Source organism: Cynocephalus volans, chromosome 5 (genome assembly GCF_027409185.1).
Source record: "Cynocephalus volans isolate mCynVol1 chromosome 5, mCynVol1.pri, whole genome shotgun sequence".
NCBI classification, from domain to species: domain Eukaryota; kingdom Metazoa; phylum Chordata; class Mammalia; order Dermoptera; family Cynocephalidae; genus Cynocephalus; species Cynocephalus volans.
Genome location: NC_084464.1, coordinates 166850430 through 166870320, shown reverse-complemented (window position 1 = coordinate 166870320; position 19891 = coordinate 166850430).

Sequence of the window (19891 nt, the reverse complement as noted above, 5' to 3'; positions counted from 1 at the left end):
GCTCTGGTCACACCCAGGGGAGAGCAGAGGGGCTGAACGGAGCAGGCACCGGAGCCGGGTGACAGAAAGTGCAGCAGGGAAGGGGCCTGTGGGGCTCTCTGCTCACTGGGTGTTGCTGTGAATTTTGGATTATTTTGATTATACAATGATAAAAAACTACACAAAAATGCAAATTCTCCATGCTAGATATTATTATGCATGTTATATCATGCATTATTTTTCTTAAAAAACTGTTCAGCATTTCCTAGGCTACACTTTGGCCTCCCAGGCACAGCTGGACTTTGACTTGGGTCTTAGCATGTGACCGTCATCTCCAGGGGCCTCTGGCGTGCGGCCCCTGCCCTTGTATCTTTTGGCTAAAGCAGATGGGGGCAGCCCCTTCTGTCTGCTGAAATTACGTACGTTGCATGGGTGTGAGCTGCTCGATGCTTCTTGCCACCTGGTACAAGGGATTTGTATGTGCTGAACGGTTTTTTATATCTAATTGCTGTCTGTCTAAGAAGCTTAGCACAATAAACACGGCTGCCGCAAGTGTCCCTGTGTGCTGAGGATGAGTCTACCCCATTTCCTGTGTCCCCCACAGTCACAACGTGTCTCAGGCCCCAAGGGAGGGGTCAGGACCTTGGGGGGCACTTGGGGTTCCTGGTGCTTCCCTGCTGCAGTGGATTGAATTATGTCCCCCAAACTCACTGAGGCTTGAACTGTGTCCCCCAAGTTTCATGTATTAGAAATTTGGTCCCCACTGTGACTGTTAAGAGGGTGGGAAATCCTATTATGGTCATTGGAAGGTGGGGCCTTGAAGAGGTGATTGGATTGTAGGACCATGCAATAGTGAATGGATTAATAATGGTGGTCAGGGGCGTGGTTCTGAGGGCTTTAAAAGGACAGGAGAGTCTGTCTTTATCTCTCTGTTTCCACCATCTTGCTATGTGAGACCTCTGGGTCACTGTTGCCACCACCAGATGGACTTTGGACTTCCCAGCCTCAGAAACTGTAAGCAATAAATTTGTTTTCTTTATAAATCACCCAGTGTCAGGTATTTTGTTACAAGCAACATAAATGGACTAATACACCTGCTAACTCATTCATTTTTGCTGAAACAGAAACAAAAAGAAAGCTTCAATAGACTGCTACCAATTTGCATCAGGGGCAAGGTGAAAGGTTATTTGTGGCCCTAAAAACCAAACACAGTAGAGCCACCAGGCTGTGGCTTCTCCAGGCTCTGGTGCCTGCCAAGTCTTTGCCACTCAGTTCAGGAAAATGCGTGGTGAGAGGGGATGTTAGAGAGCTTCTCTGTCCCGCTGACCACTTTTCTCTCCCTCTGCCCCTCACTCTCTTTTCTGTCCGCCTCTGTCTCTTTCTCCTCTGTCTCTCTGTCTGTCTCAGTTTGTGACTCTGTGTCTCTCTCTATTTTTCTGTCTCCGTTTCTCAGTCTTCCAGACCTCTGACCTCTGCAGGCCCCACCCACATCCTACCAAATGTGTTAAATTGCACAATAACCCACATTAAGTTAATTTAAATTAGGATCTAGTTGTATCGTGCTTGTAGATGTGATATTTTATTTGTAAACATTTAAATGTTGATGTTGTAGTTTCATATTTTGGAGCAAATCATCTTTTTACCAGGTCTGACATGTTTTCGAGAACTGTTGCTGAGCTCATGACCCCTGGCCCTGGGTCCCGGCCTGGTGTGCTGCTGAGGGTGGCCCACAGCCCCGCAACTCTTTCCAACCTGAAGTAAGGTTTTCCTGAGGTTCCTTTCCTGTTGTTGCCTCCAAGTAGTCCCCAGTGGCTTTAACAGTCACCTGATCACCACCATGGCCAAGGCGGTCTCTGTGAGAAAACCCCACACTGTCACACCTGTGCTAACGTGTGCTGCCATCCCACCCCTAACAATCAGGTTCAGTGTCCCGCAGAGTGTCCCCACCTGCTGCCCTAACCCGTCAGGATGCCAGGGTCTTCCCTGTGCCGCTCTGCACACAGCCTCCCAGTCCTGCCAGGCAGCGTGCCACCCCCCTCTGCTTCCATACATGAGCAAGCCCGGCCACCGAGCCCGACTGTCCGAGGACTCTGTGATCCTGGTGTGGCTGTGTGCAGGGCAATGGGTGTGGGATGTGGATGTAGATGTGGGGACAGGCAGAACCTGCTTCTGTCCAGACGCTGCCACCCACAAGCTGCTGCACATTGGGAACCGTTTCTTCTCTGAAACTCAACTTCCTTTCTAGATGTCCCTCCCTCCAGACTGCTCAGCATTGGCACAGATGTGGGCAAAGTGCATCATCATGTGTTGCTCAGCCCCAGGAGGCCAGCAGAGGTGTGCAGAGCACCGGTGGAACTCACCCACCCCCGCCCCTGCAAGCCCATCTGGGCGCTTGGCCCCAGACCACTGCTCTGTCCTGGAACGCAAGCCTGAGATCCCCCAGAGGCCATAAGCAGGCGCCTTGGAGCACCAAATAGCCACCATGCATCAGGAAGCTCAGTTTTTGCAACGATGGCTCTTCCCCACTGTTTTCAGTTTTTGCCTAGATCTCAGGTCACACATCACCTCTATGTGTCAAGGAGAGAAACAAGGATGCTCTTAGGGCCTCTGTGTGGAGGAAAGTTGGTGGATGAAACAACAGATCAGAGAGCCACATGTGACCCCTCTGAACCATGGAGACTGAGGGTCCCTGCTTCACGGGGCTTCACAGGGACCAGCCAGCCGTGCCCAGGCATGAGGCCACCCTGGGTCCTGCCACTGCATGGTCTGGCTCGAGGCCTCGGTGTTTAGGATCCAGCCCCCCCGGGTGCCTCTGACACAGGGCAGAGTGAGAACCACAGGTAGATCCCGAGTTTTCACTTTAATCCTGCTAAAATTGCTTAAGGAAATGGGGCCCAGAAAAGGAGGGTGACCTGGGCAACAAAGGAGTCATCCGGCGCCACGTTGGGTCCCGCATAATGCTCCTGTTCCAAGCACAGGACGCACAGCAGCTGCGCACAGAAGACTCTGCTGAAAGGCTGGACAAGCCACCCGCAGCCGCACTCACGGCTGGGAACTGCCTGCCTGGGGCCGTGCTGGGCGGCTGCTGAGGTTCAGGAAAACTCTGCCCGCCAGGGCCTCCTTTGGCTCATCTCTTAGGAATGCGCTGCCACGGGTCCTAACAGGACCCGTGCACAGGCAGTGATGACCCTGGACCTCAGCATCTCCAGCTGCTGATGGCCGTGGGGGGTGCCCCGAGGGCCTCCAGCTGCCCCAGAGCCCCCGCCTTTCCCTGCCTCCTCCCCAGACCATGGTCATCGCTCTCCCTTCTCAGAAGAGGGCTGGGGGCGCTGCCTCCCCAGAAAGTCCCAGGGACTCCCGGGGGAAAGATCGCGTGACCCATGAGCATCCCAGAGAGTTCTTGGCAGCTTCTGCAGGGACAGCAGCTTCCGCAGGGACAGCAGCTTCCGCAGGGACAGCAGCTTCCGCAGGGACAGCATGCCAGGCCTGGGGGCGCTCCGAGTGGACGCTGTCGGACTCTGCCCAGTCGAGAGGCTGCATCTCCGTGACAGCAAAGCCATGTCTCCTGGGAGGAGACACAGAGAACCATCAGCTGCTCTTGCGGTGGCAACAGCTGCTGAGGTTTGTGATTACGACACAAACATGCCACACAAAGGCAAGGGACCCAGATACAGCAGCATCGCAACTGCTGTGTCGACCGTTTCACAAGAGTGTCAGATCCGTGTAGCCCACAGACTGCGGTTCTCGCCATCACGAGGGACTCGCTGCGATTCCGGTCTCGGCAGATCTGCCAGGTGCCTGGTGGCTCAGCCAGAGCACAGCACGCTCGATGCAGGAGCATCAAACACAGCCGCCCCGAGTGGCACACGCTCAGCACTCTTCCGTGGAGCACAGTTTTCTTTGACACAGATGCACTAACTCCTAATTGCCAAGTGATGAGGAGCGACACTGATCCCGCCGTGCCTGCAGAGCTGCCGTCCTCCACAGTGACGGTGACGGCGACATCGCCTGCAGGGTCTCCCGCAAGCTGCTCTGAGCTCTGGCTTTTGGGGGCCCCTCCTCAGGCCCCTCAGCACCCCTTCCTCAGGGGCTTTGCTCCTGTCTTTGGTGTCAGAGGAGCAGGGGCCCTGGGAGATCATGACGGGGCAGGGGCTCCTGGAAGATGGAAGGAGCAGCGTTTGCCAAGTGCCCTCTGTGCACTGGGTGCTGACACCACAGCTGGTCCCACCACAGCCCTGCTGTAGTCCCGCTTCCTAGCCAAGGAAACTGGGGTGCAGAGAGGTCAAGTCCCTTGCCGAAGAGCTCAGAGCTGCCACCCCCAGATGTGGTCCCGAGGAGCTGCCCTGCTATGCTCCGCCTGGCCCCAGGCCCTCCTGCTCTCTCCACGGGGCAGCTCGGGTACCCCCAGACTGGCTCCCCGTGACCCCACCTGCTGCACACGTGCGACCCCCCTCAGGATGAGCGGCTGAGACCACCCTGTCCCCCGTCCCCGCCTGCCAGTTGGCAGGGCTCCCAGCACGTGAGAGCCGTCAAACACGACCATCAGGGAAGACACGTGCGAGGGGACAAGAGCCCCGGGCAGCCGTGCCACGGCGCTGGCTGCAATCTCAGTCCTTCTGAGAGACGGAGGGCACTGCTGGGAACCCCGCTTCAAAACTGCCATTGGCTTTTGAGGTTCCTTGGGCAGGCCCGCCCGGCCGCCCCGGCACCTCCATCCCTGTGCCCTCTCTGGGGTCTGTGCAGGATGATCGGATTTCTTGAAGAGCTAGAGGCCAAAACACAGGAGGTTTGGCAGCAAGACCCAGCTCTTCCTTCCTTCGCCCATTTTCTCCCTTCTTTTTGGATCACGAATGCCACACGAGCTTGCAGCAAATTCAGACAGGAAAGGGCAGAGGAGGTGCGGGGAGCTGGTCCCTGTTCTGGACCCACCACCTGCAGGGGCCGATGGCAGGGGTCGGCTTCCCACCCCTCCACCTGCTCGCAGCGTCCCGTGACCCCGGTGCTCCTGGCGCACGGCCGCACTCACACTTACCCGCCATCCACGGCTGTCCTTGTATGCGTCACGCGCCATCCACAGTCCCTGGCCTTGAATCCTCCTGTAGCTGGTGAGGAGCTGCCTCAGCCCATACACACAATGACATGGGACTGCATGTGAGATCGTCAGCACCGTGTGGTGAGGTGCAGTGACCTTGGCCATGCCATCGACGTGGCCAGGGCTGCTGGCCCTGCATGGCCCGCAGTCTGTGCAGGGTCATGGAGCCAAGGTGCTTGCCCCGAGATTGGCAGCTGGCTCTGTTCTGACGTGGTCACAAAGGGCACAGGTGCGCATGAGGAGTGGTGGCTTTGGAGCTGGCCCTGGAGCAGGAGTGGGGAGGTCGGGCAGCCTCGTGTGCTTGCACGTTTGCTAGGTTGTGCTGCAGCTCCGGCGGCTCCTCTGGCTTGTGGCCTGTGGCCCTCTGGTGATATCATCCGGCAGATGAAGAAGAGCTGGCAGGACATGCTGTGGGGAGGCAGAGGCAATCAGCGGTTAGACTACTCGGCCATGGGGTCCACCTTGGTGAATTGACAGGGAACACGATCAGAGCTGTCCCCAAGGGCTTCGAGCTCCCCTTGGGGCTCCGGACAGTGGACCAGGCGTAGGAGAGACATGGTTGGGAGACTGGAAGGACAGCCCAGAGCAGAGTCGGCCCATCGGCCAGGTGCTGGTGATGGCCCACAGGGACAAGCAGGGACGTGGAGAGGAGGAGGCCGGGAGACCACCTGCTGCGGGGCGCGCGTGTGGCCTGTGCGCGCATCTGCAGCGCATTCCTTCCAGGCACGAACGCCAATCCTGCATGTGTGGGCTGCGCTGGTTACGTAGAGGAGGCCGAGAAACAGGGAGAGGAGGAACGCTGTGCGACATTCACAGGGAGGCCAGTAGTGACTTCTCAGAGCGTCAGCTGAGCGGTGGGGCAAATGCTGCCCCAGGGGCCCGGAGGGAGGGGTGGTGAGCTGCACTGTCAGGGGCGGCCGTGCGTCACAGGAATGGGAGCGAGGGAGCCAGCGGGCACTCTTGGCCGAGGAGACCCTGGCTGGTGCGGGGGAGGACTCAGGGTTAGAGGCTCCCATGAAGGACAAGGGGACGCTCAGCAATGGGGGTGTCCTCCTGTTGAGGGTGGGGCCCTGCAGGGACACAGGCCGCTGTTCCAGCTGAAGTGAGCCAGCACCCAGAGCGGGTTTCCCGGCATCTGCAAACTTGGTCGCTAAAGACGGATTCAATTCAAAGTCCCAAACAAAGCGGTGGGAACATTGCCCCCTGCCCCCCCATGCCCCAAGTCAGCTCCTGGCTTTGGGCTTCCCGTGAGCCAGAGAGTCAAGGAACACACAGTGGGGAGAATTAATGAGACTCCCAGGCAGGGGCTGTCACCATTTCACCAAGGTTTGCATCAGGCGGATTCTCAGAATCGGAGACCCCAATTTTAAACCCAATTCCCTAGTTCCAGGGCCCTTAAACTCTACCCACATTGAAGTCATTCTAGAATAGATAACTTCCACGTCTTTCCGCGGTGAATTTACTGCACAATCTACCCTTCTCTCACGGTGACTTGGATTGTATCGAGGGGAGGGTGCTGGGTGGCAGCTACTGAAACAGATACAGCCTCCCAGGGCCACAGGCCGAGAGGAATTCCTCAGCTTTGTACCCGAGTCTAGTGACGCGCACTCATGTGCACTCAGAGGAGGCGCTGTCCTTGGCCTTGGCTGGTGGGACCCCCACTTGGTCTAAATCATGCTGCAGAGTGCCAAGACATCCATTATGTCATTGAATAAATTATCAGGAAATTCAGCAAGGGTGTTTCTGTGCCTTTTTTATTTTTAAATATAAAAAAGGGACATAAAGCCTGTTTGTGTTTTCTCTGGGAATCAGTTCAAGGGTTGAAAAATCTCCCACCCAGATATGTGCTGAAATGTCAGTTAGGAAGGGACGCTCACATTCTGTTTCGGGGGCTTTGGAAACACCTCCTGTCCTGCAACTTCACAGGCCTCGCCAGGACGTGCTGGTGGCCAGCCCAGCTCCCTTTTCCTACCACTGCACACCCCTCTGCTCCAGGGGCAGCTTTTTCCTGGTTTGGCTGAAACTGTCCACATTGTCGTGGGTGAATCCGGCTTCTCGATGCAGCTGTGCATGCGGCCACCCTGCCAGCTGCCCCTCACATCCTGCCTCAGGCCCCACTGCTGGGGACGCATTTCCACAGTTTGCCTGCGACTGTGCAGCGCATGTCTTATGTGAGGGAGGGTGGCACAGTGCGTTTTCACCCCAGGTTCTGCTTGTGTTAAAGATACACATGTCTGGATACAGACGTGCCTGTCCCTTGTCTGTTTTCCTTGAGGCCTGGGCAGCTGGCTTCAATTTTTCTGCTCAAAGGATCTCCTGGGCCCAGCAGAGCCACCCTCTCAGCACACAAAGTCCACCCTTGTTTTTAGGAACATTGGGGACATGCGGGGTGGGGATGGCCAGTGGGCAGAGTACAGAACCCCCACCTCAGGGCCCAGAGGCAGTGACCCATGACCGGCTCTGGAGCCTCAACAGACAGGCACCTTGCACTCAGCACAGACATCCTCAAGAGGCTGCGAGGGGACCTATGTGATGGAGTCCAGTGGGTCTGCTGCACAGGACCTCTGCAGCCGCCCTGCCAGGCATGTGGAGCTGCGGGTCTGGGCCTGGCTGGAAGGGCTTCACAGCAGAATAACACACAGGGGCGTCAAAATCTCAGTGGGAGGGAGGGTGTGAGGCCAAGGGGGCAGGTGGGGACCCCTGTGCAGAATTCTGACTCAACCATGAGTAACCAAGAGCTTGGAGCTCCTGAGAGGCCTGTGTCTGCTCAGCTTGCAGGGAGCGTAACACGAGCAGAGGAAGCGACGTGAGGACGGGGACACGCCTTGGCCACCCGTGCACGTGACTACATTCACAGGCAAATTCACAAGAATGGAACTGCTGGGCCACATGTTGCAAGCATGTGTGATTTTGATGGATATAGCCGAATTCGCTCCCCTTGGGAAGGAAGTGTTCTCTGTTGCCTCACCCCCGCCCAGCCGGGTGCCCTCTCAGATGACATGGTCCCCAGTGCAGTTTTGGGGGTAGGTTGAGCATCTCTTCATGTGGTTAAGATGCCTTATATTTCCCTTCTGTGAACGCCGTAGAAACCCTTTGCTTCTTTTTCCTTACTGGTCTCTTCTGGTTGATGCAAATATTAGGGAAAGTCCTCTTTGTTTCTGGTGTAAGTTGCAACTTTTTTTCCCAGCTTATCATCGTCCTTAGTTTGGTTATGATGGTGTTTTGTTTGGTGCAGAGATTTTTTTTTTTTATGTAATCACATTTATTAATGTTATTATGGCTTCTGGGTTTTGTATTGTATTCAGGCCTTTCATACTTCAGTATAATAAAAAAATTCTCCCATGGTCTCTTCTAGTACACTTTTTTTTTTTTTTTTTGCATTTAAATCTTTGTTCCACTTGGAATTAATTTTGGTGAACTACGGAACCAGCTTTATAGTTTTTCTAAGAGACTGCCTACTTATCTTAACACTATTAGAGGAAAATCTTATTTTCCCCAATGATTTAAATGTCTTTATCATATAATTTGCATGTATTGGGGAGTTTATTTCTGTACTTTCTAATTATTCATTTGCCAGTAGCATTTAGTTTTAAACAGAATTTAAAACATGTTTTAGTATCTTATAGAACTAGTTTCTCTATTATTTGCTTTTTCTTTTAGGTTTTTCCTGTCTATTCTTCACTATTTCTTCACGCAAATTTAGATTTAGCCTGTCTGATTAAAAACATAAGTTAACATTTTACCTGGGATTGCACCGCATGTGCACATTAACTTTGCAAAACTGACGTCTTAACAACGTCGAGTCTTATTTCCAGGCTCGCGTCTCGGGGCACGTCCTGGTCCCTCAGAGGCTCCGCGAAGTTCTCTTGCTGCAGATGGTTCGCATCTTCTCCTAACCGCATTCTTGAATATTTTATCTTTTGTAAGGCAATAATAAATGGAATCTTTTCTTCCATCCTCTCCCAGTGGCCCTTGTTTCTGTGCAGAAAGGCTGCCGACCTCTGCGTTCTGCCCTCACACCTGCAGACTCTCTTGTGTTTTGTACCTTTTTTTCAGTTGCTTCTCTCGGGTTATCCAGACGCACAACAATCTGTAAGTAATCGTCACTTTATCTTTTCCTTTCCCATTGTCTACTTCTAATTTCTCTGTCGTGTCCTAGTTGCCTGGGACAGAGCCTCCAAAACACTGTAAAAATGCTGGAAAGTGGGAGTCTGTTTTGTCCTCGTGACTGGCGGGACGCTCGGGAGGAGGCAGAGAGGTCACTTTCAACATCAAAAAGCCATTTGTCACTTTCTACTTTATCAGGAGCATTAAAAAAATAGAGAACAGATGTTAGATTTCACCCAGTGTTTGCCAGCATCTGTAGACATGATCATATTGTTTCTCTTCTGCTCTATTAAGTGATGATTTGTATTAACACACCTAATACTGAGCCATTCCTACTTGACTGGGCAGAAAAGCGAAACAAAACGAAACAAAGCAAAGTGAATCCCCTTAGTCACAGTGTGTGACTCTCCTAACGTGCTGCTGGAGTCTGTGTGCTGCTATTTTACACGGCTGTTTATACCTGAGACTGGCTGAGTGCTTTCTTTTGACCGACCTCTTTGGTGGCAACGTTATGCTGGCTTCATAAAAACATTTGGAATCTTTCCTTCTATTTCTGTGTTTGGAACAACCTCAGTGCTGTTGGAATAGAGGAAACAGAACAGCTGAAAATCGATATTTTCCAGTCTTTCTCCAAGTAACCTGCAAATGGATCTTTTAAGTGTATGTGTTGGAGATTAAATTTTAAATAAGGTCTTATGAAGAAATTTTCATTTCAGTTGAGATTATAAAGTCTACTAGCAGGAGTTTGGTAAAGTTCCAGGTTGATTTGCCCTTAAATTCACTTGGTGCCCAACACGTTTGTTGGTTAATTTGGGAGTAGTTTGAAAACTAGATTTTAATTTTATTTACATAACACTATTTATGGTCACAAACGGCCATGACAGATAACACAGGAAAGTATAATTCAACAAGTGACAAAGTCTCTGCTGTTAAGAAGCTCAGCATCCTACAAAATGAGGGGTCTTACAAGCTTGACCAAGCACTGCAGAGACATGGCAATCGTGTAGCGGGTCTTGGAGGGGTCAGTGGTGGGAGTTGGAGTCTGAAGGGTGGTACTGAGGTCAGGAGGGGTCCTCCAGCCTGGGAGGACCCAGGAAAGGGACAACGGTGGGGAGGGGTCTGCCAGTGTCCATCCGTGGTGGATGGCCCCTGCCGAGCTCTGGAAGGCCACCCTTATAAAATAACCAGTGAGCCAGGCCCCCAACTGAGGGCAAGTCATCTTCTAAGCCACAAAGGGACTTTTTAAACAGATTCAGTAAAATTCCGGGTGCCGTGACCACCCACTAGCAGAGAGAGCAGTAGCCGCCTGAAGCCTGGGTCTTCTTTGCTCTGGTCAGGGCAACTTTGGAAGGGCTCTGAGCAGGTGTGGTGAGTTTTGGCTGTGATGGGCTGACTCCATTCCAAGAGGGGGCTTCTCCTTGTCCCAAATGGAATCTTCCACGGACACTGGCTTTGTGGTGAATTGTGGAAATGCGGGCATTCCATGCCAGTCCACTTTGCCCAGTATCCAGGGCCGAGCAGGCCCCAGAGAGCTCAGAGTGGAGGTTGGCCTCTGTGCCTGGTCCTCTGGGAAGGAGGCTGGTGACTGGGCCATCTCAGCTACCAGCAGGCCAGCCTGGTGCCTTTCTTACTGGGGGGGATGCTGGATGCTTTGCCCTTCATGATGAAACACTGGGGAGCCCCAGGAACATGGGGCTCACTCCACGTGCCCCTCAGAGCCCACCAGTCCTGGGCAGAGCAGAGCTGTGCTGCTAGCCTCAGTCCCAGGAGTCCACACAGACGGAAGTGGGGCTCCCACTGACATTTGCTACCAGCCTGTGAGGCAGCAGGAGAAACAGAATCAAGACTTTGTGACACTCGATTCCCAGGTCTCAGAGAAGAAAGAACAAAGGTCCAGTTTGACCCTGGTCTTGCTCTTGGCTGCATGGGCCTGAGCCGCAGTGACCTGTGCTGGTGGCTCAGCTGAGAAGTGGTGGTTTGCCTCCTTGGGGGACGTTAGCAGCTTCCTCAACCCAAGCCCAGAACCTTCCTCTGTGGGACTCAGACTGCAGAGTCTTCCAGAACTGCACATGCACCCAGGAGCCTGCTGGAGCCGCGGCCTCTGCTGGCAGTAACAGTCCACTTATTCCTATCACACCAGCTCTCCAAACAGCATGGGGTGTGGACAGCTGTGCCACCACCACGGGACTTGGACTGGGAAGCTGTGGGTCCTCAGCCCTTAGACATCAGCCTGGAATTCTGGAAGGTCTGGTCTGAAGTCAGGCACCCCTGCCCCACCTCTCAGGTTTGCCAGCCCTACTCCTGCCTGTACCTGCCTCGAATGGCAGGGAGAGGCCCAGAGCAGAGGGGACTTGGGGAGAGGAGGCAGGAGAGTGGAAGGAAGAATGCAGAAGGAAGGCCTGCGCCCACCCCAGCCTGCATCCCTAGCCCGCCCCCCCAACTTGGCCCCCGCAGCCTGGGCCCCCATCCCCCCGGGGCCCAAGCCCGCCCCCCACCAATCCGGCCCCCCCAGCCTGGCCCCCTAGCCCCAAGCACGTCCCAACCCCCAACCCCATTCCAGAGCACAGATAAAAGTGAAACCTGAGCAGCAAATGTTTGTGGTGCCGCCGCCAATCAAGGGCTCCGTTGCCACGGTAACGGGGACACTTCATCAGCTCTGGGAACAGATGGTCAGTGAGCAACAGGCAGCATATGTTCCCGTAAGCCCTGACACGGGCACAGATGGAGGGTGGGCGGGAGGTGGGCTCGGGATGTACCTGACATCTCCTCTCCCCTGCCCGCCGGGCGCTGCCTTGTCTCAGCACAGAGATTAGCGGGGCCTGAATAGCGCTGGGGGCGGCCGAGGCCGATTACTCACACGCCAGTGCAGTCGCAGAGCCTCGCTTAACCAGCGGCGACACTGTTAACAAAGCCGCTGGCTGCAGTACGGCTGGGAGCCCCCGGGAGCGCTGCTGCCACTGGGTATCTGCGTCTCGGGCTTGTTTCCAAAGAGAATTAAACATCCTCAGTAAACATGTTCAGGGGTGGAGGTGAGCAGAGGTGGGGTCCCCGCAGGGCAGGCACTCGCAGTTGGGAAGGTGTTCATGCTGCTGGTCCCCGGCTAGTGTGACCGAGTGATTTGTCTCTCAGGCTTCAGAGTGTCTCTGCATTTTGTGTGACCCCTTGAAGTGAGGTTTCAAACATCACTCTCCATCGTCACCAGCATGAGAACAGCTCAGGGAACAAGGGTCTTGGTGTTGATATCAGTCACTACCAGCTTCGCCACAGTGGCTGCCTTTTACCGGCCCTAGGTACACCCGTGGGGCCCCATCTCTGCTGAGCAGGCCTGGCCTTGTGATCACTGAGTCAGGGGGCCTGGCTGTGTCCCCCCAGAGCTGGGCATGGGGATCTGCACTGGGGCAATATGGCAGCTAGGAGACGGTGGGCACACTTTCTCCTGTAAACACCTCATCACTCCAGAGAAGTCCTGGCTCATGTCTGCCATCCCTGAGCACATCTCCCTGTCTGCAGTGGGCAGAGAGCCTCTGTTCCATGATGTTCCTGGTCTCTATTTTTAGGCCTGTCTGTGCGCTAGACCAGAGTCTGCCTAATTCACAGGCCTTACGAATTCACCATTCACTGGTGCCCGATCCCAGCATGGATTTGACCCTCCTGGGATCCCAGGACAATCCTTAGCCAGATCCTATCCCAGCCCAGGAATGTCTGCGGCAGACTTCTGCTTGGCTGGATGCACGCCAGTCCTGAGCAGGGCTCTGCCGCCAGCCCTGTGGAGATGACTTCAGAATTCTGCCTCTAGGTCCAAATCAGTCGAGGTCCATCTGCAAGCTCCAAAGTGACCAGGAAGAGGCCGGCAGGGCAGTGACTCTACCGTTCTCCTTTCCATAACAAATCAGGTTAAAATCTAGAAGAGCAACCCCGAGTCGCCAGAGGGACAGACACAATTTGGATAAAAACAAATGTCCTGGCTTGCATGGGGGTGGCGGAGGGGAGAGCAGTGACAGCCTTTGCATGAGCTATACCTGCTGGGTCTGCTGGTGCCCAGTGGACAGAACGCTACTGGGAAAGCCAACAATCTCCTTTTGCCTCTTTTCTGCTTTTCTTGGTTTACCAGCACCAAGCAGTGCAGAGAAAGAACTCAGTGTGCATTTCCTCCCGAGGTGCACTTGTGTGGAAAACATCCTACTCCCCGTCGTCTTCCCTGGATAAGCCCAGGGCTGCCGATACCTCGGTCCCAGCTCCCACAACCAAGAGAAACATCCAAAGGGACAAAGCCAGGATTGCACTGAACAGGCTACATCCCCCCAGTGACATGCGAGGAAATCCTCAAGGAAATGTGTGAACCTATGTGAATTTCAGATTAAAACTTTAACAAAACTTACAAAACGTTTAATCATTTTCAATTCAACATTTAGAAAAGTAGTACTTGTTCGGTCGGAAACATATAAGCTCTAAATGCCTATACTTAGAAAAGAAGAAATGCCTAAAATCAATGGCCTAACGTTAGACCCAAGAATGCTAGAAAAAGGGCAACAAAATTAATACAACGTATGAAGACATAACAAGAAACAGAAATCAATGGAAAAAGATGAGACACCAGAGAGATGTAGCAAATTTAAAAGAAGGCTCTTTGAAAGGACTGGCAAAATTAACAAACCGCACCCTAGACTGATCAAGAAAAAAGAGAGAACACATTTCCAACATCAGGAATAAACGCGGGTTTCCCTACAGGCAGCAAAGCACAAAAAGCAGATGGAGGTTCTCAGGGGCTCGGGCTGGGGCACAAGAGGACTTTTTGGTCAGAAATGTTCTGTGTATCACTTGTGGTACTTACACAGGTATTTACGTTTCTTAAAAACTCTTTTTTTATTGGATGTAAATTGTACCTCAATAAACTTGATTTTAATAGTAAAACGAACAAAAATTGACTCCTGGTTTTCCTGCCGCTTGAATGAAGACAGTCTGTCATCCCTGCGGCTGTGGACCACGTTCACTCCACCACAATTCCATGTGTGGGGAAGACACCGGGTGGCAAGCCTGTCTGCTGTCACAGTGAGTGGCCCTTGCAGGGGCCCTGAGCCCCATCTTCTTCCGGTCACCTTCCCCAGGGCTCATCTGGTGGGACCTTGATCAGTGGCAGCCTGGGACCCAAGCCACACTTAGGACAGAGTTGGATCCTGGGCAGTGTCGGGCCTGTGAACAAGGGTCACGTGGTGTCCGGCTTGAGGTTATGTTATCACGTCTGTGCTGTCACTGTGAATTGTCCTTTACTTCCCTCCGGTCCTGGGTCACGACCATGTTTAGAAAACATCTGAGGTCGTCAGATTTGGTATCAAATTAGTGAGGCGTCCTCTGGGCTCCAGCAGGCTCTTATTACCACACACACATTTCGCTTTTTTTAGGCAAACAGAGTGATTACACAGAATATTTCAGGTTGGACCAAATCTATAAAAGGAAAAAAAAGATCTAAAAACTCTCGCAGAATGATGCATTTTGGAAACAGAAATCTTATAAAACTCAATCAAATATATGCTGGATATCTCTGCGTGGAAGTCACTATCCCGAGTGTTCGGGGCACAAAAATGAGTCAGAGAGCGCCCGGCCCTTGGGCCCCCAGCAGCTCTGCGGCAGCTGCAGATCTCAACGGAAAGAGCCGGCAGGAGCCTTTGCTGTGCTCAGGTGCTATGTGGGTGACGCTCTGGAAAGGTTCCTGGGGAAAGAGAAAGTCATGCTGAGACTTTTAGATGCTCAGAAAGAAATTAAAGATATTTACCCAAGTTTCCAGTTCAATGTCGAGAAGTATGAAGGCTTGTTTCAACTTAGGGTTTTGTTTATTTTTCCCTGACAGGTTTGTGTTGTTTTTGGTACTTTGCCCGCCCCTGTGGAATTTGCCTCAGAAGAGGCGACACTGAAGCGAGTGAGGCAGCCGCCGAGGCAGCGGGCACTTGTGGCCTCTGCCACTGCAACGCTGCACGTCCACGCTGTGCTGTGTGGGCTGTCGCGCTGCTTGGCTGTTTTTCGGCAGCCCGTGCCACACCGGTGGGAGGACGACTTGAGTCCTGGTTCTAGGCTTGCTCACAACTGTCTCCGTGGTGTAGACCCTCCTCAGGGTGAGGAGGAGCGGGGCACTGCATGAGCCAGTGGGTTTTTCCAGGGGCACCGATGTCCCTGGTGGCCCGTGGCGTAGGCCATCTGTAGGAACTCTGCAGCCCAGCCCAGCTCACTGCCATCAGTCCAGAAGTCTTCACACCCTGGCCCTTACCGTGGAGCCCTGCTGTCAGCTTTCTGCACCCTAGTCCCCGACACCGTCAGGACAATCACTGAGCACAGCTGTCACTGAGCTGCCCCTGTAGGTCCCCCAGCTCCCAGGGAATTGTGCTACTGAGGTCTCTGCAGGCCACTCTCCATACAGCTGTCCTGTTGCCCCATTTCCTGCTCTGGGGGTTGCTGTGTGGCCCCATGAACGGCTGCAGCCTGGGGGCAGTTGGGATCCAAGAGACTGACCATTGTGGATCTCCTGGGTGCAGGTCAGCAGACGGCCCTGCGGGGCGGCAGCCCTGCCGGGACAGCACAACCACCACCTCCCACTTGCTTGACACCTGCTTTCTGCCCGGCTGACTGTGAGAGCCACTGCAGCCTGCCCCTCCCAGCCTTTCCTTGTGAGCATGGCCCAAGGTATGCTCTGGGGAGCTCTGCCACCTGCCTGGAAGCTCAACATGGAGCTTCTAGAAGCTTCTGGAAGCCAATTAGCCCCTGCGTGGAAATGCAGAGGCTCTACTCAGCCCTGCCTGTTTCAATTCCAAGTTCCAAAGAAACATTCAAAAAGTATCTCCTGTAGTTCATGACTCCAAAGCACAGAGCACAGGTTCTATGAACCACCCAGCAACAGGGTAGAGGATGTGTCAGCTGACAGGCTGAGGGTGGATAAACGACCACCAGCAGTGGAGGAGACAGAAGCTGCAGACAGGTCTGCCTGCAGCACCCACAGACCTCACCAGCAGTGGGGGTGTCCAGTCTGCCCTCCACTGGCCACCGAGGGCCGTGGGACTTCCAGGTTAGTCATCCTTGTTGAAGTCCCCTGACTGTGAGCCTGTGAGGAGAGGGCAGCCCCTCTTGCTAAAATCCAGGTGTGCACTGGGCTGTTCCCTTCTGGAGGCTCCAGGGGAAAATCGTTCCTTCCTTTCCAGCTCCTGGAGGCACCTGTGTGCCTCAGCTTTGGCTGCGTCCCCCTGTCTGCTCCTGCCTGACCATCCTGCCTGCCTCACTGTACAAGTCTTTGAGTATCACATGGAAGGCCCACCAGAATGACCCAGAATAATCTCGAGAGCCTCGATTTCATCACATCAAACTGACAGGGGACAGCACCAGGCTCCACCTTCTGCCCTGGTAAGGGGCTCCCAGGCTGAGCACCCCCTGCCCTGTGAGAGTCTCAGCCCCCAGCTGAGCTGCTCCACCATCTGGGAGCCCTTGTGAGAAGCAGAACAGGCCCAGGGCCTGCGACGTGGCCACACAGCCTGGGAGCCCCTCTTCACACCTGAAGACCCAGATGCCTCGTTAACCCCACCCCGCTGCCATCTCTCTGGACATACGGACGACAGCGTGGATGAGGCTTGGTGGCTCCTGCTCAGCTTGGTGCTCAGGTGGGGCTGATGTGACCAGGCCACAGGCTGGCAGAGTCGCAGTGGTGGCCTCTCTTCTGTGGGGGGTGTAGGAAGCATGTTTCGGGCCATTTATCATGACCTGTTATAGAATAACTTAGTAAACGTGAGAAATGCCCTATCTTTCCCATTCATGCTCTAAATATTAATTATCTAATAGTCTTTTTGCTGTTCAGAACTCAGAACACCTTTGTTCGATGATTTTTCTTCTGGACTTTGGGATTTTCAGTAACGATGGAGTCAAACTCCACCACAGGCTCATGTGGGGAGGGCAGATGCCAGGGGCCCTGCACTTTGACTGAACAATTGTCCTTGAACACAATCCACACGTTACAACCCAGACAGAAGGCACAGAGCTTCTACTTCCTTCCAAAGCTTCATGTTTCTTCTGTGTTTCTAACAAATGCTGCAGCCCTCAATTTCTGGGTGACTGTTTGCTAGTGAGGCCACAGGTGTCTGTGCACCAGAGGTGACCTAGGAGGACGGGGCATCTCCCACCCTTGTAGCCCCAGCTCTGGGCACAGAATCACTCAAGAACGTGAGTAATGAACAGATGCCTGGACCAGCTCCCAGGCGTCCAGGAGTTAACTGCTTAGCATGGTAAGATGGGTTCAGGAAGCGTTATTTCAACAACTAAGCTTCAGGGCTGAGCTAAAAATAACAATAAAATTTGTGTAGACAGTTTAATAAAGGATAATGACATGGAAATGAAAATGCCATCACTAAGAAAGAGATGTTTTGTGACTTAAAAAAACTAATAACTTTATGGGAAGTGGACGTAGTTTATGGGAGGGCTTGTCATGACCCTTTTCACTTGATGGGATCATGTTGGTGCATTTATTTTATTTCCAGTACAGAGTTCTCTCTTTGTGTCTTTTACTAATAGTTTTCATGGAGATTTTTTCCATGAGGAGGGCAAATAAGAAAAATAGAGCCACATGCCCCCAGGAGCTTTGTGGACACCTGTCCTGGCCTGGTCCCCAGTTCTTGTGGACCGAGCTGCGGGGAACGAAGAACTCCAGAAGCCAGGGCTGGGCTGGTGGGTGCTGTGTGCTGGGCCCCCGTGCTGCACGGTCCCAGAGCTGCCGGGTGAGGCCGCCCATGGTGACCTGTAGCTCACACTCCTTCCAAAGTCAAACCACATGTTACGTACTCATTCCCTGTTTTCAAATGACCAAGAATGTACCAGAGGCTGCATGAGGTGGTGGAGATACAGCCACGCACAGGACAGACTCTGCCCACAGGAAGCCTGTGGTTGGGGAGGGCAAGATGCCGACCTGAGCTGTGTCTGAGGAGGGTCACCTGCAGTGCAGGCAGGTCTGCACCCAGTGCCCTGTGCATTCATCATGCAGAATGTGTGACTCCCGGGAGGTGCTGCACTGGGGGGAAGCCTCCAATCCAAGCTTACCTGGCTTCAGAATGTGTATGGTTACTTGGTGGAAGATTTAGCTCCCTGTTGTTTTTTTCCTAGGCTAACTTTAAAATTATCTCACTGTTCCTAAGCAAATGCCAGCTGGACACAACAAGAGCGTGTTGACCGAGAGCGTGCAGGCAGCCTGGGAACAGCCTGTGGGGCAAACTTGTCCAGGGACTCTCAGGCTGGAGCCTTCGTCCACACACGGTCTGACAGCAGACAACCCGGAGCTTCTCCGCACAGCAGCTGTGGGGGGATCCCTGGAGACTCGAAGAGAGCACGGCCCCTCTGTTCCCGCCCAGCCTCCCTCTGGACCATGAGATGCACAGTGGCTGCAGCAAAGGATGCGCCTGTGCGCATCCAGAAGCTTATTTCCTCGAGCTGCCTGCGACAGAGATCTCTCAGGATGGTCCTGCTCTGGGTGTGGATGGCCGCTATGGCACAGGTGAGCAGATGGCTCTGAAGGAGACCACTCACGAAGAGGACACAACCCTGGTCCAGATGGCTGCGGCTGTCCTGCGCCCTGCCTTCCTACACTGCCCTAAATGACCCTGAACTGCCTTTGGTACAGCCCATCCGGCCCACCAACCACTGCCCCTGCCGGCAGCCTGGCCACCCTCCCCACGCACCTGGGCAAGCCAACACAGCTGCACAGACGCTTTGCCAGGGTGGTTTCTGCTCACAGCAGGAGCCTGGCATGGCAGCGGCACAGGCAAGAGGCACATTCACAGAGCAGGCTCTCTGGGCAGACGGGACTCACACTTAAGGTCAGCCCTGCTACTGCCGGGGCATCCGTGCAGGCCACCTCTGTGCATGCATCCTCTGTCCCAGGTAGGGTGAGGCTTTCTTGGGCTTAAACTCCTGCTGAGGCCAGTTGGCAACACAGGAAGAGGAGCATGACCATCGGGGCCTGCGTGCGACTGGCCAGAAGAGCATTAGGGAGGCTCCAGGCGCACACTGGGGACACTTGCAATCCCGCCCGTGGGAGAAATGGGGAGAGAGAGCTCCACACAGGATCCAGCCTCCCACGGCTCTGACAGCCCCGTCGGACACCTACTGCAGCCACCGCCACAGGGGACAGGTTCCACAGCCCCCAGTAGACACCTGACACTACAGGTGGCACTGAGCCCTCTACATGCTACGTGTCTTGAACACACACATGCCGATGGTAAAGTTTAACTTATAAACCAGGCTCAGTGAGCAGTGAACAGTGACAGCTCCCCACAGACCTGTTGTAAGAACACGCCCCGGGGCTCCAGTGAACGTCTCCCCCTCACTGGGCTGACAGGTGATGAGATGCCCACATGACAAAGGGAGGTAACACAGCAGGACAGCCACTCGGAACTTGTGAACTATTTCTAGGATTTTCCATTTAATATTTTCACACTGCGGTTGAATGTGGGCAACTGAGACCACAGAAGGTGAAACTGCGGATCAGGCCTTCATTTTAAAAAATGTCTTCTCATTCTTTTTTACTTGTTTTAGATGGCTACTTGACTTCGTATAAACAAAAGAGCTGTCAGTTTACCAACAGTAATTCTAGAAAAAAAAAAAAAAAAAAACTGAAGTAGAAGCTGAGCTGGGCTGCGTGCAGGGGCAGCAGGGAAGGAGGTGCACGTGTGGCCAGCTTCCTTGTCCGAGGCT